The 22513-nt window shown below is 35.4% G+C and overlaps 1 protein-coding gene across 12 annotated transcripts in view; it reads right to left on the bottom strand.

Moving 5' to 3' along the window:
• Positions 1-22513, bottom strand: part of MARCHF1 (membrane associated ring-CH-type finger 1) — a 240520-nt gene that overhangs the window by 200230 nt on the left and 17777 nt on the right. For 3 of the 12 annotated variants that reach the window (XM_065061405.1, XM_065061407.1, XM_065061412.1), the window contains exon 2: positions 19791-19899. The exons of 8 other annotated variants lie outside the window; for them this stretch is intronic. The gene's annotated coding sequence lies outside the window, so the exon portion shown is untranslated. Of the gene's footprint in view, positions 1-18730; positions 18781-19790; positions 19900-22513 lie in introns of those variants that run through there. One more of the 12 variants, XM_065061404.1, reaches the window with a different exon arrangement.

Raw genomic sequence — 22513 nt, 5'->3', positions numbered from 1 at the left:
ATGAATAAACAGTCAAACATTCTGAAGCCCTTCACAATTCTTTCACAGGATCCTAACTATCCTGAAACCACACTACAGATCTTTTGTTTTCCATTTATTTGTAATGATTTTTCTTGCAAACTTTTGTCTTACAACACCACAAATCCTAAGGCAGTAATAATTCCTACCCTGGGACCTGATAGAAGCTCACTGAACCAATAACCTTTGACAAACTTTACTGAGGTCTGAATGGGGCCAGCAGTATTGCTGGTATACCACAGTACCACTGTGTTACATTCAACTCTGGTATGTCATTTCTTAATAGTGAAGATTTTTACAGTACTCTTTGACGTTAACATACAAGTGAACACATATCTGTTTTTCCGGAGGGGAGGGGAGATGTGAGTTTGTAAGATTGTATGCATAATACACAACACATAAAAAGTTGCTGTATTTAGAGGCATGACAGCAACAGAAAAAGTCAGAATTTCTTAATCACAGGTTTTCACAATATTGCCCATGCTGTCTCTATATACTGGAGAAATATGGAACTCATTATTTTCACTGGTCGGTATTCTCCCCTTGAAAAAAATACCAAACAGCCCTTTAACATATGGGTTATCTTGAAGATGTTTATCTTGGCAACACACACACAAACATATGCAGGTTTAAGTTACTATAAAAGGTACAACTGTAAACAGTTAAAAACTCTGTAATAAAAACATTGTCCAAAGCCTAAAATATTTCTTTTCATATAAGATGTTTTTCCTTCCAGAGGCTAAGAACTATCACAGTTTTGGTAGTCAGTGAAATCAAAATATAGTCCTATATGCCAAGATAAATTCTTCTGTCGTTTCAATACATTACTTATAAATTAAATAGAACAGTTAAGAGCAGAACTTGAACTTTATTTCCTTCAGTGGAAAAAGAAAATAAAAATTGTAACTACAGAACCAAAATTGAAAGTGCTAGTGTAGCTGTAAACACTTACACTGATGTCACTTTCCTTCTGTCAACATATACAGCTTCTCATTATCATACTGCTATGAAGGAGACCATACACTAACTTCATTACCTTTGAAACACCTGGATAATTTAGCTCTAGTTTTCAGTGTAAATTTAGGAGATTGCTCATATCGAGGCTTATTGAAATTCATTTTCATTACTGTAATCTTAAATTAGTTGAATGTTCCAATAAATAAAAAGCAACCAAATTCAATATTGAAAAAGCAAACAAACTTATATTTTGGTAAGTCTACAAGTATGCTAGTATTTAGTTTCCCATTAATTTTAGTAAAACTATCATTTATTCCTGGAGAAGTCATAAATAGCATCCCTATCAGAATGGCCATTTATAACACTCAGAAGACTAATGTTTTATGGACACACACACAGAAAAGAAGATGGAACAAGATTTAGTTCCATACATTACTATGTTAAATTTTCCTAGGAAACCAAACAATTAGTAAAGTATGTGTTTTTTGAACACTTTAGAAACTGAAGGTGGGAAATTTGATTTGGAAATTGAAGAATATTGGATATACTCTTCCAAATATTTCTACAGACATATACAGAATGTGCCTTGTAGTAATCGATGTTCATCTGTCACCTGAATGTCTTTAAAAAACTGACTACTTTGCTTTTTAGAATAAGCATCTCTGTACTAGATCTGTTGCAGCAACTTTGCCAAGGGAAATTTTCTATTTAAGTGATGGCTTGACACATAGTTACATTTTTGTTTTTGTTCCACCTATCTTGAAAAGATAATCTGTTTGACCCTTATACCAAAGGCCATCTGGATTTGTGTACGCCATTGTTATTTTAGAATGGCAATCTGAGACAATGCATCATCATTTATTCAGAAGAATTCATAGGTATTTCATATTCTCACAGGAAAAACTCATTTCTTTTTCACTTATAAGGTTGCTCTGGTGCAATTTAGAAAAAATCAAACATTTTTCAAATCAATCCCTTTCACAGTATATAAATTAATCACTTGCAATATTAAAAAAAATTACAGGACATAATATTCTTCCAGCTTGCATTGCATTGCTTTGCCCCTATAACAGAGATTTTTAAAATACACTTCCTGAAATAGACTTCAGCCTTCTGTTTGTATCAATATCTTATTTTACCACCACTGCTGTTGATCAAAATGTTTCTGTCATTTGAACCCTTTAGATTAAAAAAGCCAAGTAAATATCCACATTTTCTTCTAGCAGAATGAAATTTACATTGTCAAGATTCACTAGTTAGAAAAAATCCTCTCATTTTATAAGAAGCATTCATAAAAAATTCACAAAGTGGAAAATTTAAGAATTTAAATTGCATACTTTGAAAAGGAAAAAGCATTCAGGTTTGAGTAATTATTCTTCTTTGGATGGATATACAAGTAAGTTTTTTAAATAATGACTTATGGTTTTCAATATGTACTTAATATTTACCTCATGATCTAGACAATAAGTAAATAACAGCCCACACTTCCAATTGGCAACTTTAGTCATTCCCTAGACATTATTACTTGATGCAACATCCACTAATATTAATCAATTTTATTTGAATTAGATTGATATTACATTGATTTGTGTTACATATGTTATGGAAAGTTGAAAATCTCTACTATACACATTTCTACATTCTTAATCTTCATTAGAGCTTCCAGCTGATAACTCTGCAAAGTTTTAAATCGAATCTTTATTAGATTAACATATATAGAAAAGGTACAAATGAAATTTATCAAGTGCCAAGAATTCCAACAGCACATTTTTAAACAATTTGAAAAAGGCAGGATGCAGGATCTTCAAAAGATGACAAAATCCAAGACTGGGATGCAGGTTCATTTTTTCCTCCTTTATTTTATTGATGGCAATAACTGATTAATTTGCAGTATGCATGCTACAATTCAGTTTTTGTTTCTGAACAACCAATTGACCTTCTGCTATTAATTATGCATATTTTTACAAGTGCTTCTGTCAGCAACTTTTGGCACAATAGTGTAGAGATTTTCATTAGCTTAGAACACTAGAAAGAGTATGTGGAATATGTTACACCTAAACAAAACCAAACAAAAAATTTGGAACAAATTGCAAGTCACCACCCTACACAAATAAATATTGTGTGTATTATAAAGATTACATGTCAAAGTTACTGATATCTTACTTATGTATTCCTTTATTGCAAAACTATTAATCTTACATTTTGAAGGATATAAAGTTTGTCTGAAAACTAGCATTTTTCCTTTCATAACATTCAAATAACATTTTTCCTTATTGAATTTTGTTGTAGCTTTATTTGCTTCTCATTTTTCTACCCTAGCACATCCTGACAGTTACATAAATCCCTCAGCTTTTTTTTATTTTTCTGTTTTAAGGAGACAACCAACTTTATTCTCAGAATTTTAAAACTTGTGGTGAGAAAGTATCTAGCTTAGAAATACTAATAAAACTTAGAAATACTAATTTGGCTTCATATCTCATTTTCATAATGGAACAAAACTGACTAGAAGGTGATTAATGTGTATTGGTTTCTTTCAAACTGTAGACTTCCACGTAACTCTGTGCAGAACAACATAGAGCTAAAAGATTCATGCATAACTGCCAAATGAAGTGAGATATGAAGAAAACCATTTAAAAGGAGTGGAAATATTCATGGATATCAGGAACTTCATCTGGCAAGCAAAACAGAACCAGACTGCCCTGTGACTTCAAGTCACTCCACTGCTTCTTATGGTATCTACAAACCATATTTATCTTGGATCTGATGTCATTACTGTTTGGATAGTAGCTACTGAACTGTAGAGTAATAGAGTTAGTATTTTTAGCACATGCACTTAAAATGGTAGCAGAACCAATCCCCCCACTGACCGAATGCTCCGAAAAAAATGTTCAGATGAGTATCTGTGTCAAATTATCAGTCAGACACTTGAACAACATTTACCAGCACCTTTCTGCACCATAGTTCATCTTGAAAATGCACAGCATGAACTTTTTAGCAGTTTTCCCCAGAGACAATAGTGCCTAAAATAAAAATAAAATTAAAAAAAAAAAAAAAAAAAAAAAAAAAACACACAAAACACAGAGATTTCTCTCAGCTGCCTTAACCACGTAATATTTGAGTACTTCATTATTTCCATCTACACATTCTCAGGAGGCAACTCCACCATCTTCCCTGACAGGACTGACAGGATTACCCAAATTCTCAGGCTGCCTCTCATCTTTCATCACCTTTCTTTCTTCCTCTGCATACACTCTTTCACAAAACCCTACTGCTTCTTTCTTTTAAGTCTACGCTCCTTTGTCTTCCTTTCTGCTAAAATACTCATCTGTCAGCCTGTCTTGAAAAGGACATTTCCCTCCTGGTTTGCTTTCTATGGTTCATCCAAAATTCCTCCGTTCAGTTACTTCCCCAACTATATTTTTTATAAGTTTTTCATTTGCTCACCTCTCTTTCCATACCCAGTCCAAGGAGACAACAAACACATTTCTGCGGTGTAATGCTATCACATTTTCTCTCTGCACAACGTCCCTAAAGTATGTTTTAAAATTAGGCTCCTGAGGCTTCCAGTGGTCTCCCCCTCCACAGTGAAAGACCTGACTGACTTCATTCAGATACATCAAAATCTATGTGTCTTAAACCGTACACCTCAGAATCTCCTTCTCATGTGATTTTTAAAGCATCAACTGAGTTCAATTTGGAATAAAACACTATTCAATTTTTAGAACATTTTCAGTGCAAAAATAGTTATTCAGATTTACAATTTATTTTAGATAATTGGTTTTGGTTTTTTTTCTTTTACATCTTCGTAACACTCCAATTTTAATGGTAAACTGGATCACCACAATGAACTCTACAAGAAACAATACATTACTGTTACCTTGGGCTGTTTCCAAGTAACAAAAGTATTCAAGACAAAATTTTGCAATAGTAAAGAATTTGTCCCTTACAGCTGTAAGTCTTCTTAGTGAAACTATGCATGTCCCATCACTATTCCATGGTATTCACAAATTACAGTACATACAGCTGAAATGCTGCTTGATTAACACTAGCATTACCTTAAAAAAATGGCATTTACAATTCCTAGGAACATTGTCTAACACTGACTGTAAATCTGAAGCCTCTGAAAAGCCACTGGATTTCTACATAATACTTTAGGTTTCCCTTGTGACTGCTGTAGAGGATTTGTGACATTTTGTGGCCATAACAATGCCTGTGAAGAACAGTGGGAGACAGGACAGAAAAGAGTTTTGGCAGCTGAATGTGAAGATAGCTACAGAATCCATCTCACCTCAGACATGTTTCAGAGATGAATAATAGGAATGATAGAGTAGTCAAGACTACAAGCACCTCTTTGGCAGAACCTTTGTTGACTCAGAAAGAACAATTCCTTTGAAGAAAGTTTATCAGTGAAGAAGAAAGGAAATTGAGAACTAAGATATGTCAGATACTACTGAAAAAAAAAAAAAAAAGTCACCTCACCTGCTATCTGTTTTTTCCATTAAAATAAAAACAATTCTTTCCATTGTTAAAATGCTGCACAAAAAAAAATAAGAAGATGGAGCGATGAAATAAAGCTTCTTTATTTGTTAATGGTATTTTACACAAAGAGCCATGCAGAAAGTAAAATATAAAGGTAACTCAATACATCTCTGCAGTATTTTTATTCTTATTTTAAGAAAATGGTTACTTATAAAGGAATACCTAATAGGTACCCAGAGAGCTGCAACTTGTAGTAGGACTGCCTCCCTTTAAATATTGCAAATTTTTGTTTAATTGGAAAGCCAGACAGTGCCCATCAGTAAGCAAATTAAAACAAGTCAACCAGTTCCTGTGAACACTTCAGCTAGCTCGTCTTACTCAGACCAGCTGATTACAGCACTCTAATAAAGCAATTTATTAACACAAAACATTCCACAATTAGACTGTGAGAATCCCATCGAGACCTGATTAACTCTCACATATGAGACAGATTCCAGGAAACCAGAAAAATAAAACCACAATAAGAGTCATAGATCAATAATTCTAACAGTCCTTCATGCACAATACAAAAAACACTTTTTCCCTCTGTTACCATTACACAGCATTCTGAAATACTTAGCATTTACTGTCCCAGAGAATTTAGTACCCTTCAAGTAGAACTTTAATTGGAGACAGACACTAATGTCTCTCTAATAGACAGAAATTCTGGGTAAGTCAATTTAAAAGATCTGAACTGAAAAAAACACCATCCTGGTTTATTGAAGTCTCAAACCCATTTAGATCTGTCAAGCCTTTTAAGTGCTCCAGTGTTGGTTGACACATTTCTGTATGAAGTTTTATCTGTCTATACAGCTGTGCTGGAGCTGCATTCTGCAGACGACTTTCGCTGCTTTATCGTTGAACACAGCACGAACACTGTTGTACCAGTACAAGCAACAGCTTTTAAATGCTCAATAACTTTATTTAGACAAACATTTCATACTAGTCACATAACAGAGGCTTCCTGACAGCAAGGTCTAACCTATTTTATTTATCATACCAAGAAATCAGAAGTAATCCATGCACTGGCTGTGACTGAATTTAATACCTGAGTGTATGTGAATTGATTAAGGCAGAATAAGGCAACTGTACAGAGACTGGAATCTTCCCAGTCAGCACTTTAACTACCGAAAATAATTTGGAAAGGACAAGCACCATCAGTCTAGGCTAAGAATGCTGACTAGAAAGCAAAAAAGATGACAAACATAAAGAAAGCAAAGCAGCAGAACAGGTAGTTCATCGTGTCCAGAGAAACCTCTATGACGTTACTCTTCTGTGTAATTGCTAGGTCTTGTTCTAGAAAACACAATAGTTAACAGAATGAAAATGGAACTTTTCCTTCTAAGCAGCCCTTCAAGGTTGAAACCAATGGAGCAAATCACATTGTTCCTTGTTTTTGTTGCAATCTATTAGTAGCAGTTAGCCTCCTCTTTGCCAGACATCTGAGAGTTCACAGAACAAGGTTCCCAAGGAGGATGCGTAACCTCCACCCATAAAGGACAATCGTATTTGCCTGCAGGAGCACCTCCTCTGACCAACGCCATGTTGAACACAAGGCTGGACTTGGGACCTCCAGAAGTCCCTGCCAACCTACATTAGTCTACCATTCTTCAGCTATGATGATTGTCCTGAGTAGTTTATGCTCCCCATCTCACTACAAATTTCCACGGAATTTGTAGTGCTTTCGCCTCTTCTGCTTCCCTCCAGTTGAGAGGAATCAGATACTAGATACCTTGTACTGTTGCACAAATGAGTCAGAAATAATTCACCTACACAGAGTTGAAAGACAGACTCTTCACAGATCTTAGGTTTAGACCCAAGTTCCTGTTTCAAATTAATTTTTGAATGAGACTGCCCAGTAATATAAAAAGCCTGCAGAAAGCCAGCTTTGAAATTAAATACTAAGCCAGATATCTGAATATTCTCCTAACCCACTGATATTTTAAAAGTTTTGAAAAAAGTACTGCTTTACCTATTATCCTGAAGACTACACACCAACTTGAAATATAATTTACAAATACTCCTGAAAGCCTCTAATTTTAGTTTTTAAAAAATTTTTAGAAATTCATCATTAGGAATCTCTTTCAGCTACAATAGCATTTCAAAAATACCGAATCACTGACATTAATGGAAAAAAATATCAAACTTTGAATTATCTATCTCAAACACTTCCATACTGGAAAAGCTGTTTGGCTGCATAGTGTGTTGGTTTGTTTTTACTTCAGCTCTATGGGTCCTTTCAGCAGTTTCTGGAGCTTCAGATGTTCTCTATAAATTATTCCTTCTTTCAACAGGGAAACTAATAGTATCTTCATGGAAAACAGTATGGCTAAAAAGTAAAATAAATTGGAACAGTATAAATAGAATAAAAAATACTGTACATAGATTTGGTGACAAATGACAATTAGTCAACACAATGAAATCCTTAAAAAGAATGTTTTCTCTGGCATAACACTTAATTAATCTCTAAAAGTTCCCAGTCTGAATTAACGAACGGGTAACAACAAGTCATTATACTATGAGAATTTTCTTCTGTTCTGAACTATTACATACTGGTAACAAGTACTGCAGCTTTCCCGTAATGAAAGCACAAGGTGAATTAAAAGAATAAACTCTTTGTGTCTTCACGTTCTCCTTCTGTAGCATTAGGTAATCAGACATCAATTTATTTTTCCACAACTCTATGCATCGATTGTTTATATGAAATATATTGCCAGCAGAGACCAACTTTTTAGATTACATTAAAGGACAAGTATGTTTTATTTCATCTCCTTGGTTTCCTCTATCCACAAAACAGTTTTAAGGACTCTGTCTAAACTCTAGGGGAATCACTGCCTGTAACAGAAACCATAAAATTACTCTTTGGCAGAAAGCACTGCCTACTTCATATTCTTCAACTATAAGCCTCCTTTTAATAAGGAAGTAATGAAAGAAATTACTGTTTTGTTTTTTTTTTTCATTAAACATGACCAAGATTCAGGAAAGATGTCTCCAAGTACACAACCTGTGTGACTATTCCCATGTAAATTTGAGGCTTGAGTACCTCGAAGTATATTTTTCAAGCCAGTAGAAACAGACAAACACACCTCACATCAAATCTTCAGCAATCTTTGGGAAAGGACACACAACTTACTACTACTGATAAACCCTTGTAATGATCTTATCACCCTCCATACCAGCCACCCTCCCATATGTCACTGTCTTTATCTTCTTTATCTTTAAACACTGACAGGGAGGCTGGGAGGGGAGGAAAAACAGGGAGCAGATAGGGAGAAAAGAGAAAATTAAAAAGCAAAACAAAACTCAAAATTTTTATGAACTTCATAAATCAATTTGTTGCAGCATAAAAAAATAATCTATATATATAAGATTAAAGAGGCTTTAATCTCTTCCTTGGACAGTAAATAAAGGATCAGCTGTAACTGAAATATTTCACAACAGGTTGCATTTCAGAAAAGATGGTCATATGGTGCAGGGCTGAGGCGCTCTGCTACTGTTCATGTAGAGGCATTCTGTTCCCAAAAGGTAAAAATCAATATAGTACTTACCAGAAAGTTTTACAGAAATAGGGGTAAAAGGGGGACAGTCATACAACATGGTATAGTGACAAATATAAACTTTTTTTTTCCACAGAAGGCAGCTTTCTAACTTTTTTTTTCCCCTGCTCAAACAATGCTATTAAATGAAGGGAGGCAGATGAGTACCATTTGACTCTCACCACATTATCACTACCAATAAATTTTGAACACCTTAGAGTAATATTAAAATCACTTTCCCAATACTATTTTGGAATAAAATGAACAAGTTAAAATTTGTGAATGCCATGACTAAAAAAGAAACTTTAAAAGGGAAGAACTCCTTCAATGAAGACAGGGAAAGGGATGCAATGTAGAATATTTGTTTGTTACATATTTCACAAGTATTCAACCCTGACTGACATTTTAAACACCTGTTGGTGTTTAAACCTTTTAGTGTTTTTAACCAAAACCAAAAAGCAGCATGTTATCTAACCTGAAACCACATTGCAACATTGAAAAATACAATGCACTCATAGAATCAAACAATGGCACAGTGAACAACAACAACAACAAAAACACAAACCAAATAAAGACATAGACAATGAAATGAAAAATAAGAGGAGTGGAACAATTTTTATTCTTTCTTTTACCTCCTCTAAAGTAAATATATTAGTTCCATAAACACCAGATCATAAATTTTCCATTTCATGCATCTTTAATTGTAACTTAACAAAAACCATAATCCTTTTGTTCAAATTCAAGTGCATGTGCTGAAGAGCCCAAGTACATACTAAGTCAACCTGTATAAAGGTCAGTTCAGACAGTACCAAAGCATCTCCTCCAAAGTCCTACCTATGTTTGCAAGTTAAGCCTCCATATTCTCCTATCACCCCAACTAAGTGTCATTCCCTTTTCTGTACAACTCTGAGTAACTACCGTTACATTAGTTTAATATCTTAAGACCTGCCAGGACTGATTTAAAGCATACACATTTGGGGAGAAGTTGAGAGAGCTGGGATTGTTTGGCCTGGTGAAGAGAAGGCTCAGGGGATTTAATCCATCTGTCTAAAAACCTGATGCTGGGAACTAAAGAAGACAGAGCCAGACTCTTGTCAGTGGTGCCCAGTCACAGGTCAACAGACACAAAATGAAACACAGCAAAATCCACTCAAACAGAAGAAAAAGCTTTGACATGGTGTCATCAGTACCTCCCCACTCCTGACCCCTGCACAGATTCCTGTCTGTTCCAATAGTGTTTGGGTGACATGTTGCAAGGATCAAATACTAAAGCAGCCTCTGCCCAGGCTACTTGTGGAGTCTCCATCCTTGGGGATGCTCAAAACCTAATGGGACACAGTCCTCCATAAACGTGCTCTAGTTGACCCTTCTCCCTGCAGGGAGATTGAAGTAGATCTCCAGAGGTTCTTTCCAACATCAAATATTCTATGATTCTGTGAGTAAAAGCACATTTAAAATTACTCCAAACATTGTAGTTTTAGTTAGGAAAAGGTACCCATTCTTTGTTTCACTGGAACAAGTATTCCAGAATTTATCTACAGCTAAATCCTAATTTTTCTGGAATCATTACAACAAACACTTAAGCACTCTCATTTATTCCACTCTGCTTTGAAGAAGCTTACGCTTCATGTTTTCATATATCGTGCAGAATACATGCAAAACATGTCCAGGTATTCAAAGAGTGACCTCAAGATTCTGCAAAATTTTACCTTGATAAAGTTACCTGGTTCTGCAGTTAAATGGGGCAGGGACTTGGCGGGGTGGGGCAGAGGGGAATGGAAGGGAGGGAGAAAAGAAAAAATATTAAAAAGTCAGACAACTGTTATATCCAATCAGAAAATCCAAACTATTTGAAAAATAAGGTTGCTGCAAGTTAGCAATACTGCAGACTTGGATATATCACATTCATTACACGCGTATGAAAAAGAAGTCTGTCTGAATGTCAAAACACAACAGAAATGTTGCAAGCAAAGATTAGTCATGTGTTTGACAACTCTATGTATTCAAATTGTAATATTCACAGAACATTACAGCAGGCCTTGGCACAAGTGCTGGGAAAACTAGGAAGTGCAAGGGGAGTCATTGCAATGTTTCCCAACAGACAAAGAACAAACAAGAAAAATTTTTCTTTGCAGAAAATTCCTCCAATATATTAACCAATAAAATGCATCTCCACAGAGGAAAAACATTTTGGTAGGTTTACTGAATGAAAGATTTGTGGTTCATAACTAAAGGCACCAAATCACTTTTTAAAAAATAAAATAAATCACTTGAAATGAGTTCTGAGCAACAAACGTGGAAGAAAGTGGAAGTGTGCATAATACTATTAGTGGAAACCAAATAAAATGTGAGGGAAAAAAATTAACTGTGTGAGGAAACAAGTTTGGACTCTGTCACTTTACAGACTGAAAGGTACAGAGGGTGAAGACAGAAGGGAAAGAAAAATATAAAGTGCAATAATTTTCACTACTGAAAATATGGAAGAAAAGAAATAAGCAGAGAACAGAAAGAACTAGACCTGGCACACTTCTTTTGGAGGTTTTCTTTAGTATGAAGTTGCAGGGGCCACCCTCTCACCCCTTCTCAGTTTTGGTGTAGAATGGAAGGATAAAAGCAATCCAAGGAAACAACTTAAGATTTACATGACAGGCTTTCAGAATTCAAGGTTTACTTCACTCATTACAAGATTTTCAGAAAGCTGCTAGTATTGCAAGTCAAAGTCAAGTAAAATTTGGATATACATACACAAACATATTTGTTATAATTATTTATTACTTGGGTTTCTACTATATTCTAGATTCACGGACTCAGAAGTCCCTTAGCAAACCAAGAAGAGATTTACACTATAATTTAAGAAGCATATACAAGAGAAGCATAAAAGTTTCACACCACTTACCAAGCATTCAAAACAACTACAGCATTCACTGACCCACCATTTAGAATCAGATTATATGTAAAATGAATTGCATACATACATGGCAAGTTAACACTATTGCTAAGACTTGACAAGCAATATCATCTTCAGGAAGACGTTACTATTTTAAAAATAAGGTGGAGACAAAAAGTTCTCGACCTTTCAACAAACTGTCACAGCCATCAACAGCCATAACAGCAGATGTTCCTCAAGCTTGTGCACAAGTGGGGTGATGTCAAAGCTGACATATGCTCTTCTCACCCATTTGTTCCATGACAGCAACGAAAGAACTCATTAGGCCAATTATGACTTAATACTGAGATTTGAAACCATTTGTAAGCAAAGCAAAATATACCTATGGACACTAAATCTTGCATATTGCAACTGTGTAACCCAAAATGAAAATAAGAATTTTGTCTCAAAGTGCAAATACACAAGTTAACTGAAAACAGCAACACAGTATTTAACAGATTTCCATTGAAGTACATAATACCCAGTAATGAAAGACTGAGAGATTTATGGACAACATTGTGGATTCAGATCTTTCCCCCACTTCAGACATAGTATAGCTTCTCCCACAAAAATACTTGTAGGTGTATTAACTATTTACCAATATTATTTCTGCTCATTAATTCCACTCATTCTGCAGTAGTTATGCTAAGCAAGTCTCTGCAGAATTTTCATTTAGGCATACAAGTCAAATTAACATCAAAACTATTTTGATTTAGGAAAATAAAGCCCGTCAATTTTCAACTGGCTGCATGTTTTTAAGTGGCTTTGGTACTTCTGAAAAAAAACCTTTCTACGTGCCTTGAGTTAGGATCTCCAAGGGACTGAGAGCAGAGCAAAGCCAAAAACAGTTGGTCTTGAGAATCTTAAAGATATTTTCCAACCAAATGATTCTATAATTTTATTTAAAACTATTTCTGAAGTAGTAAAAGAAAGAAGATATCTCTGGCTTTAAGAACCGTAATTACAAAAAGGAAAGGAAAAAAACAAAAACAAAACCCACACAACATAAATGGCAAAGTGTTGAAATATATACTAAGAAAATTCTCAGAATAAAGAAATAACACCTCTATGCTGATTAAATAATTTGTTATACTTGTTCTTTCAAAGACCATCTAAGTCATCAGACTCACCCAATACTAAGAGCTTCATAAGTGACAGAGTTTATGGGAGGAGAAGTACTTTTATACGCACGGCTTAATAAAAATGCTAAAGAAATTAGGGAAACTTGCAAACAGTATTTTCTTTTTACTGGCATATAAAGATAAGCAAAAAGAAAAAAAATGGCATGCAAAACAGCAACAATAAAAGTAGTGCTTAGAAGGGCATAATCAAAGCTTAGCTGATTTTGCCAGTAATTAAATTGAATTTTATGTAACATTTACAATATTAAATCTTGCAAACTGTAACTGTCTTACCCTATTCTAGTGTTATATTTTATCTGGAATCAACAAACCAACTGCTGTCTCTGGCTATCTTATCCAGGTATAAATTAAATCTGTTCAGGTGGAGCCTAGGTATTTTACAGAAATGCTTACACCTGTGCTGAAGTTGGGCACAATAAATAAAATGAATGTAATAGAAACATTACAAGCATAGAGATTTTTTAAAGCTCAGGTAAGAAATCAGGAGTATATCCAAAATACAGCTTTGTCCCAAGGAAACGTTCTATTGTTCTCAGGCTTTCACAGTCTCCTTCCTCCTCTTCCTCATATCTGTATTACTCTTGTTCAGCCTGTTCCCCAAGCATTCAACACTTCCCAAAAGAATGAGTATGCATTACTTACTCTAAACATTTGATTACGAATGAAACCCATTTGTTTTGTAACACATTGCATTCAAGCAGCAACACAAATTACAGTCTGCAAACCTCAACAGTCAACTTCCTCACAGTCCCTTCAATTTGTTGACTGTAAGAGCACAGGATAAGCAATATAATGAAAACAATCATTTACCATCTTCATTAATAACCTGGAAGATGGGATAAAGGTACCTCAGCAAGTTTGCTAGTGATTAAGAGAAGGTGTTCACACACAAGAGGATACAGCTGTGCTTCAGAGGGAGCTCAACTGGCTGGAGAGATAGGTTGACAAACCTCATGAAAGTCAACAAAAGACAATGCAGAATACTGTAACAGGAACAAAATAGCCCCATGCAACAGTACAGTGTGGGAGCTAACTGATCAGAAACCAGCTTTGCATAAAAGGACATGCAGGGTCTGGTGAACAATTTGAACATGAGTCAAAAATGAACCCTTGCAGAATTGAATGCTAAGGGCACATACTAGGGTGCACTAGCTACAGCATAACAAGCAAGTAGGAGGAAGTTATTACTCTACTCCACATCTGCCAGAACGCATCTTGAGTATCATATTCCATTTTTGCTCCCTGGTATAAGACATATTAGTACAGGAGAGACCCAACAAGATGGTCTGGGCTAGAGTGTAAGATACATAAGGAGAGGCTGAGAGAACTGGATCTGTTGAGCCTCTAAAGGAGAAAGCTAAGGGGAGATCATGCTGTTACACTCAACTGTTTAAAAACAGAGCCAGACCTGCTGAGAAATGCACAGTAAGAAGATGAAAGGCAACAGACAAACTGTAGCAAGGGAGATTATCATTATATACAAAGAAAAAATTGTTCATAGTAATGGTCATCAAAAACATGAACAGGTTGCCCTGGAACCCTGATGAATCTTCACCCTTGAAAATATTAAGAACAAGTGGACAAGGCCCAAAGCAGCCCATATATCTTCAAAACTGACCCTGCTCTGGGCAGACAGCTGGACCAGATCAATTCCAGATGGTACAGAAATGGTATGGCATAAGGGGTGGAGATCATACTGGGTCTGGCTGGGATGGAGTTAACTTTCTTCAGACTAGCCCTTATAGTGCTATGCCTTGTACCTGTGGGTAAAACAGTGCTGGTAGCACACCAACATTTTAGTTATTGTTGAACTATGCTAGCACAGCATCAATTCAGTGGGCTGGAGGTGGGCAAGAGGCTGGGAGAGGACACAACCAGGACAGCTGACCCGTACTCATCATGTTGTATGATGTCATGCTCTGAAATAAAAGCTTTGGGAAAGGAGGAGGAAGGTCAGACATTGATGGTTATGGCACTTGCTACACAATATGGAGACCCCGCTTTCCAGGAAGTGGTTGGACACCTGCCTGCCTATGGGAAATAGTGAATGAATTTTTTTTGCTTTGCTTAAGCATCAGGCTTTTGCTTTCCCTATTAAACTGTCATAATCTTGATCCACGAGTATGCTCACCTTCCTTCTATTTTCTCTTTATCCCATGGGAGAGGAGAGTAAGCAAGATGCTGGGGTGGTGTTTGGCCCTTGGTGGAGGTCAACCCACCACAGGCACCCTTCATCTTGAATAACTCTGTGATTCTATATGTCTTCATAGATGTTTGTCACATACTCCATAGGCTTCAAAAAGCACTTCACAAGTTGGAAGGAAGAAGTTACTCATTAAAAAATTTGGACCGTCCCAAATTTTCCTCAAGATTTTTTGATGTGAACATTATGATCAATTCTGTATTGGTCAATATCCCAGGAGGGCCACATATCAACTGCTACCACAAGCCAAGAATCTATACATTTATCTTCCTTTCCCTTTCATCAATATTCACTGAAAAGTGAAAAGACAGAGGAACAATCTCAAGGAAGTTGTAACAAAACGCAGAAGAATTATTAGATGATACACTATACTCTAAGTTTCTGTGTGGGTATGTGTGAATTCTGACATATTTTAAAAATTTAAAGCATTTTTACTGTTGTGGGTGTTCACAGAAGATAGCTGAGCAAGTGTTGTTATATGACAGCCAAACAAAAAAAAAAAGCTGCCAGGTGCACTGGATTTGCCCTCCTCCCAAGAAGCAAAAACAACCTGAAGACAAATAATTGAAGACTAAGTCAATTAGGTAAATTACAAGGTTTGATGGTTTAGACTTAGGGATTTTTTTTCCTTTGTTTTAGCTTGGGAGTACGGGGGTGATGGATTTTTTTCTCCTTTTTTTTAAATTCATGAGCAACGACCTACTTTATCTCACGCAGGGTTGAAAACAAGGGTGGCGTAAGGGGTTACACTGGTTCTGAAAACCCTAATGAGCTGCTGCAAATGCCTCAGACACTTTTCTCAGGCCTAGAATAGAAAGTGTGAAAACTAAAGAAATTTTAACAAGCATGTTTATTTTATAAAGTTTGACAGACATGCTGCATTTACATTGGTGATATGCAGAAGGACTGAAAGTATAGGCAGCAATAGACAACACAGATATACTTCATTTGAAACATTCTCCTAACAGGTTTCTTGGGGCTATTTGGATTATAACAGACCACCACATGCTATTAACATTATGATCTAGTTTTATAGCAGAAAAATGTTGCTTATCGATATTTGATGGCCTTGCTCATAGACATCCGCAGAAAATCAAATGTTTGCAGGTTTATATTGCTGCATCTAACTTTATAGACAAACTACAAGTACTCTCATTTTCATGGAAATTAGTTTTGTATTACCTGAATAACCATGCAAGATCACGTAGCGTGAGTACACACAAAGAATTCACAATTTGCTAAAATTGAGATTGAACAATAAGAAAAATTCATAAACATGCATAAAAGGCTACATTACATTAGATTATAATAATAGAGAAATAAATTAGTGATATAAGAATGAAATGAGGAATTGAGAGGGATTTAAAACCAAATTATTAAACAACTGGTAAAACAAATATCTTGATAAAACAGCAGTTACCTTCACTGAGTTCAAATAATGTAGAACATACCAAATACATGCCTCTTAAGTCAGCAAAAAATACACCTGTATCAATAAAGTGGGTCTTTTATACATTATTGTTGTAGTTATCGCTATTTTATTTACCCTTCCAGGACCAAGGTAAGTTTTGTCTGCTTGATATAGAAAGATGAATCATGAATCCTAAATTGCATTAGTGATGACATCTATCGGGACCCAGTCAACAGATGCTGAAGTATGTTAATAAAAGTGGATGTGACAGATGAGCTCTGTTACAATGGATTACATATGGTATACAGCTTTTCAAATTAAGAAGTGAACTGTGACATCATCAGGTTATTTTTACAGAGGACAGTGGGAGTAAGTTACATTCCTGATTAAGAAATCTAAAATAAGCAAAGTAAGAAAGGGCCACCTTGTAAATTAAAATGTTTAAAGAGCAATACAATGCATGAAAAGAACATTGATGTGCTTTAAACACTACAATGTTATCAATCCATGTTCTCCCTTTCTTTAACATTTTGATATGGTTATTTTGAGATTATACATTGCTCTAGATTAAACTAAGCTGATGCAGCAGCTATCCCTTAATTTAGAATTTATCATAACATTAAAGAGCAGAACTTTTAATAAGCTTTGGGGGTTTTATTTCTTTTGTGGTGGGGCCTTGTTGATTGGTTGGTTGTGTTTTGTTTGAGGGGCCAGGGTTGTGGGGTTTTATTGGTTTGTGGGTATTGTTGGTGGGTTTTCTTTGGGTTGCCTGGGGGTTTTTTTTGGACTCAGCCAGGCTAGAAAGAGGAGGAACAACAAAGGAAAAAGAGAAACTGAAGTTCAGTGAGCCAACAGGTGAAGAGCACGTACATCTCTTGTCACAGTGAAATGATGACCCTGTGGCTAGAAAAGACTTATCATGTGCCTTAGAAAGAGACATGATTTGAATCTGATGCAATAGTCAGCAGTAGTCTGTGGCAGACAGTCAGGTGGACAGGGTTTGTTCTCCTACATAGTCCAGAACTGAAGTACACTCTCAACACTCACGCCTTTTGTCAAGTCTTTCAAAACAGTTCAAATTTGCTGCCTTATTTAAAAAAAATAAAATAAAATAAAATAAAAAATAAAAAATAAAAAATAAAAAAAAAAAAAAAGGAAAAAACTAAACAAAACCAACCAAAAAAAAACCTGCTACATCATCAAGTCTGGTTTTGAAAAATACAATTATAGACTTGATTTCACTAGTAATTCTAACAGTGATCTTAGAGATCAAAGTAAATTCTCACCTAACACATGACTTGAACCACTCAGAATACTAGAACCCTTCAAGTAGCTACTGCAATCCAGTTAAACAATATTGAGGTGTATCAGTGAACAGCAACATAACCATGAGCAGATGTGCTTTGAGTACTATGTATTAAAGTATTCATAAAGAGCTGTAATTCAGGAGAGAGGGGGAAAAAACACAAAACAACCCACCCACACCCAAAGCACACACCACACATCATGGGAGGCTGTTCTTCTCCCCTAAAGAAAAACTCTTATTTTTACTTCTCCAGTCCCTCAAAGTTCATGTATGTGCTTTGTGACAATACTCCTTTAAGACTGAAGAGTTTTTCCTTCCTTGACCGACCTTCCTAGTCATACAAAAACCACCAACCATTTGTTGATGAAAGGTTATCATTTCTGCATTGAAGAGACAGATGTAATAACAAGGTCTGGAGATTTACTACCTTTTGCTCTTATTAATGAGCTACCTCTCAAAACAAACAAACAAACACGGAAAAGCAAAATAATGTACCAGGCAACTAACTTACTCAGGCAGCTACACATGGCCATTTCCCATGAAGGATTTCAAGAACAAAAGCTTATATTCCATATATTCTATTTTTAACATTAGATTAAGTACCTATTAAAAGCTATGCTCTCTTTTTCTATTATTCCTTTAAAGATAGTGGGAGAGATGACAGAAAGAAGAAAAACAAAACAAAACAATTTCCCACTTTCACCTTTACTCACCTTCTTTCCTGCTTCTCTTGGGATTGACCACACACCACCACCAGATATATGACTTAGAACAGACTCAGAACAGATTCAATGCTTGGAAAGATTCACTGGGAAACACAAAAACATTCCTAAACAAAAAGTTTTATCATTCCCAAAGTGTGACCCTGTTTTAAGCTTCAAATTAATTTTTTAATGCCAAATCTGGGCAGATGAGGTGGAACACATTAAAGAAAAAACTCCAGATTTCATTCAGCCCAGCCCAACCGACTAATTAAAAGAGAAGTAAGAAAGGCAAAACAAAATGGAAGTGCTCCTCTCTGATGGTGAAAAAGTGACAGTAAAGCTCCACACTTCAGCTTCATTTGAAAATATTTCATGTAAACATGTGAGAAGCCAGAAGAATTTTACTTCAATGGAACCAAATAAAGATGAAATTGTCTTTTCTTGCAACAAGCAAAAGTTGCAAGTAGTAATATTTCTAGGCTAAAGTAACCCTCAACATGCAAATAAAACAATGGGGACGAAAGATGTAAATGACATTTCATGCTGGGGAACAGCCTCATATCATGCTATGCAGCTATAAAGCTCTAGCAAAGGCTACTGAGCACACTTCACTTTGGATTATGAGACTAAGTGGTGATAAGTGATGAAACTTCAAGAGCAGGCCAGGCAGCAGGTCTTTTAGATTGTCAAAAATAAGCTCAACCTATAGGTTATACAGTTTTGGTAGTCACTGATAATAAACAAAGCATGACATAGACCAACAAGGAGAAAAAAATTGCACCAGATGATTCGCCAAAAGACCCACACCATAACGCTGTGTCATTTGTTTATGTACTATATATGTATATATACACACACATATAAATATATGCATGTACACACACTACTGCAGCACTCCTCACCAAACTGATGTCACATGTCCACCTGTTAATCAGAACTTACATGACAAAAGCCATCTCCAGGACAAACCAGCAATCACAGAAAACCAGATTACTACATTGTCAGGCATTTATGAGCATCATTACTGGATGATTCTTAAGACAGCAACCAAGTGATGGAGGGGAGGTACCTTTTCTTTGTATGGAGAACTTCAGGAGCTAGGAAGGAAAGGTTCCACACAGCACTTTGAGAAAGAATTAGAAGAGAACAGGTCTTCTTATTCTCTCCTTTACAGGTGGCTGTAATAAAGTCAGAGTCAAGGTTCATGTACTAATTTTAAATTCATATAGAAAAATCCAAGAACATCCAATTTCCTACTAATATTCAACCTGCTTCTTTGGAAGTAAAAAGTCTCATGCTACCAGAAAAATAAACAATGGAATAATTTCTCCATTGGGCCAGTAATAAAATAGTCACAAGCTAGTTTTTCAGAGATCCAAATTTCAGTGTCCTTAATTATTTAATTTATATTTTATGTGAACACCAATTCATGTAAAAATAATATTTCAAAAAAATATTATTCTCATTGAAATATAAAGAATCTTTGGAATCCATAATAAAGGAGAAAGAAAACCACTGCACATGATAAATTTTGAGAGTGAGAGAGTAAGCAAATGCCAAATTAACAGAATAGTCCCAGGCATTAAATTGCTTTCTTCATTTACTCAGATACAGTTCGACACTTACAGAATAAATTATACACATTCTAGCACTTTGTATAAGGAATGCAATCACAGCTGTAAGAGCACACAGCTATGAGATTTTATATAATTGTAAGTGCAGGACAATAGGGTATAAAATGAGGAAAAATAATCTATAGATACTCCCTATCTCTATTGTTGCAAAGTAAATATCCTTAGACCATCTGTTCCTATTCAGGTATAAAAGCTTCTAAAATAGATCGGGATATTAAATAGTCATCTTGCAGAAAAGTTTCCTGTTGCTAGGAAACAGGAAGGGAAAATAATATATCCAAGGTCAGCTATTACTGAATTGATTCAGGATGATAAATTTTTGACCCAATTTGACATAACTCATAAGGAATCAAACACATTGTTTGTTTAGGCTGCACTGTTTCCATAACCCTATTCTACACAGAAGTTTTACATTTGTGTGGAGACTATGAATAAAACTGCATTCAGTAAATGGTGACAAAAATGTCGTTCTGGTTAGGCAAATCTACAGGGAATTACAGTACTTTGAGAAATTTTTCTTGAGGAGTTAAAAAGTTCACTGCATTTTCTATGACCTTTTGTTTCTGGCAGCTTTTTCATTAGACAGATTTTAGTTCTTGGCTTAAGTCAAAGGTCAATGTTTCTAACACACCACTCTCTCAACAGGAAAGTTAAAAATAACCATTTTGTCCAAGGCTTCACTCCTGCAAGCATGAAATAAGGCATTATTTTCCCATTACTCTCAGCACACTGATTCAGTTGCACTCCCTCAACAACTAAGAAATCCAAAGCATCCCTCTACCAAAAAAAAGAAAAGGAAAAAGGAAAAGGGAAAAGGGAAAAGGGAAAAGGGAAAAGGGAAAAGGGAAAAGGGAAAAGGGAAAAGGGAAAAGGGAAAAGGGAAAAGGGAAAAGGGAAATAAAAAGTCCAAATAAAGTATTAACACCGTTAAACCACCGCACTGTCTCCCAGATGTGTAACTTCAGAAAAAAAAACACAGAACACACAAGAAACCACACGTTTGCTATATAAACATTTAAGAAAAGACTTCATATAAGAAATTAAGTATGTCTGCTACCCAGGATCATTATTCAAGTTTAATGAATTAGGAAATTTTTTTTTTGCCCCAAAACACAAACAAAATAAAAGCTCAGAATTACTTTAAAGTCTTACAACAACAAAAAAAAAAAAAAAAAAAAAAAAGATAAGGAAATTTTGGGGGATTTTTTAAAAGTGTTCCTTGATTTAGCTATGGAACCATGTTCCTTTCCAACCAGGCTGTAGGGACACACAGAAGCAATCAGACACTTTAAAGAACTGCAGTCCAAGAATTTCCCCCTTTCACCCTGGGGAGCTAATTACACTACATACAAGGCCCTGGAAAACAACAGGTTACATGCACAAAACGTACCATGTTATAGTCTGCTCAACATTAAACAAGCATACAAAACGAACAAGTAAATGGCAAACTGTTTTACATACTATAAATAACCTAAAAAAATCCCTGCTAGACAGTAAATCTATTTGTTTCTTTACACAGACATTCCCACTAGTGTGTTGCATACATTTGAACACATACCAAACCTAATGCATGTTCAAGTACAGAAGTATAAATGTTCATCTCAGTGATATTTTTTCAGTCTGAAAAGACAGTTCAGAAAAATATAGCATGTGCCATACGGCTACTCTTCTGGCTTGCGAAATGCCTCTTGCTCACCACACCTGTTCCTGACATAACTGTCTGAACTCTATAAAAATAGCTGTCTCTTGCTGTCCCCTACTTGTTCGCTACATTTCCTGCTTATTATCTAGTCTGAAGTTAACGTCAGTGATAACACACCTCTTGAGAAAAGAGGGAACCTGACCGTGATAATGCCACATTTTGGTGCTGAAATTGCCAAGGAGGACAAAGGTTCAACAGCCTCCTGTACTCCCAGGGTTTCTTAATCACATTGAAGGATTCTCGTACCTTTAGGGATCCTGTATATCCATTTAAAAATGCCTGTATTAAAAATAATGAATAATATAATTCCAGTATATTATTTTACTGTATTTTATTACATTGATCTATTAATGTCATTGACAATTTTAATAATAATTTTATTAATTTAATAATATTACTGATAATGTTGATACATTACAATAAAAATAAAAATATGTCTATATTAAAAATAAATTG

The sequence above is a fragment of the Columba livia genome, chromosome 4 (assembly GCF_036013475.1).
Source record: "Columba livia isolate bColLiv1 breed racing homer chromosome 4, bColLiv1.pat.W.v2, whole genome shotgun sequence".
Taxonomy (NCBI): Eukaryota; Metazoa; Chordata; class Aves; order Columbiformes; family Columbidae; genus Columba; species Columba livia.
Note: the sequence above shows the minus strand (reverse complement) of the source record. Positions and strands in the feature narration are given on the sequence as shown.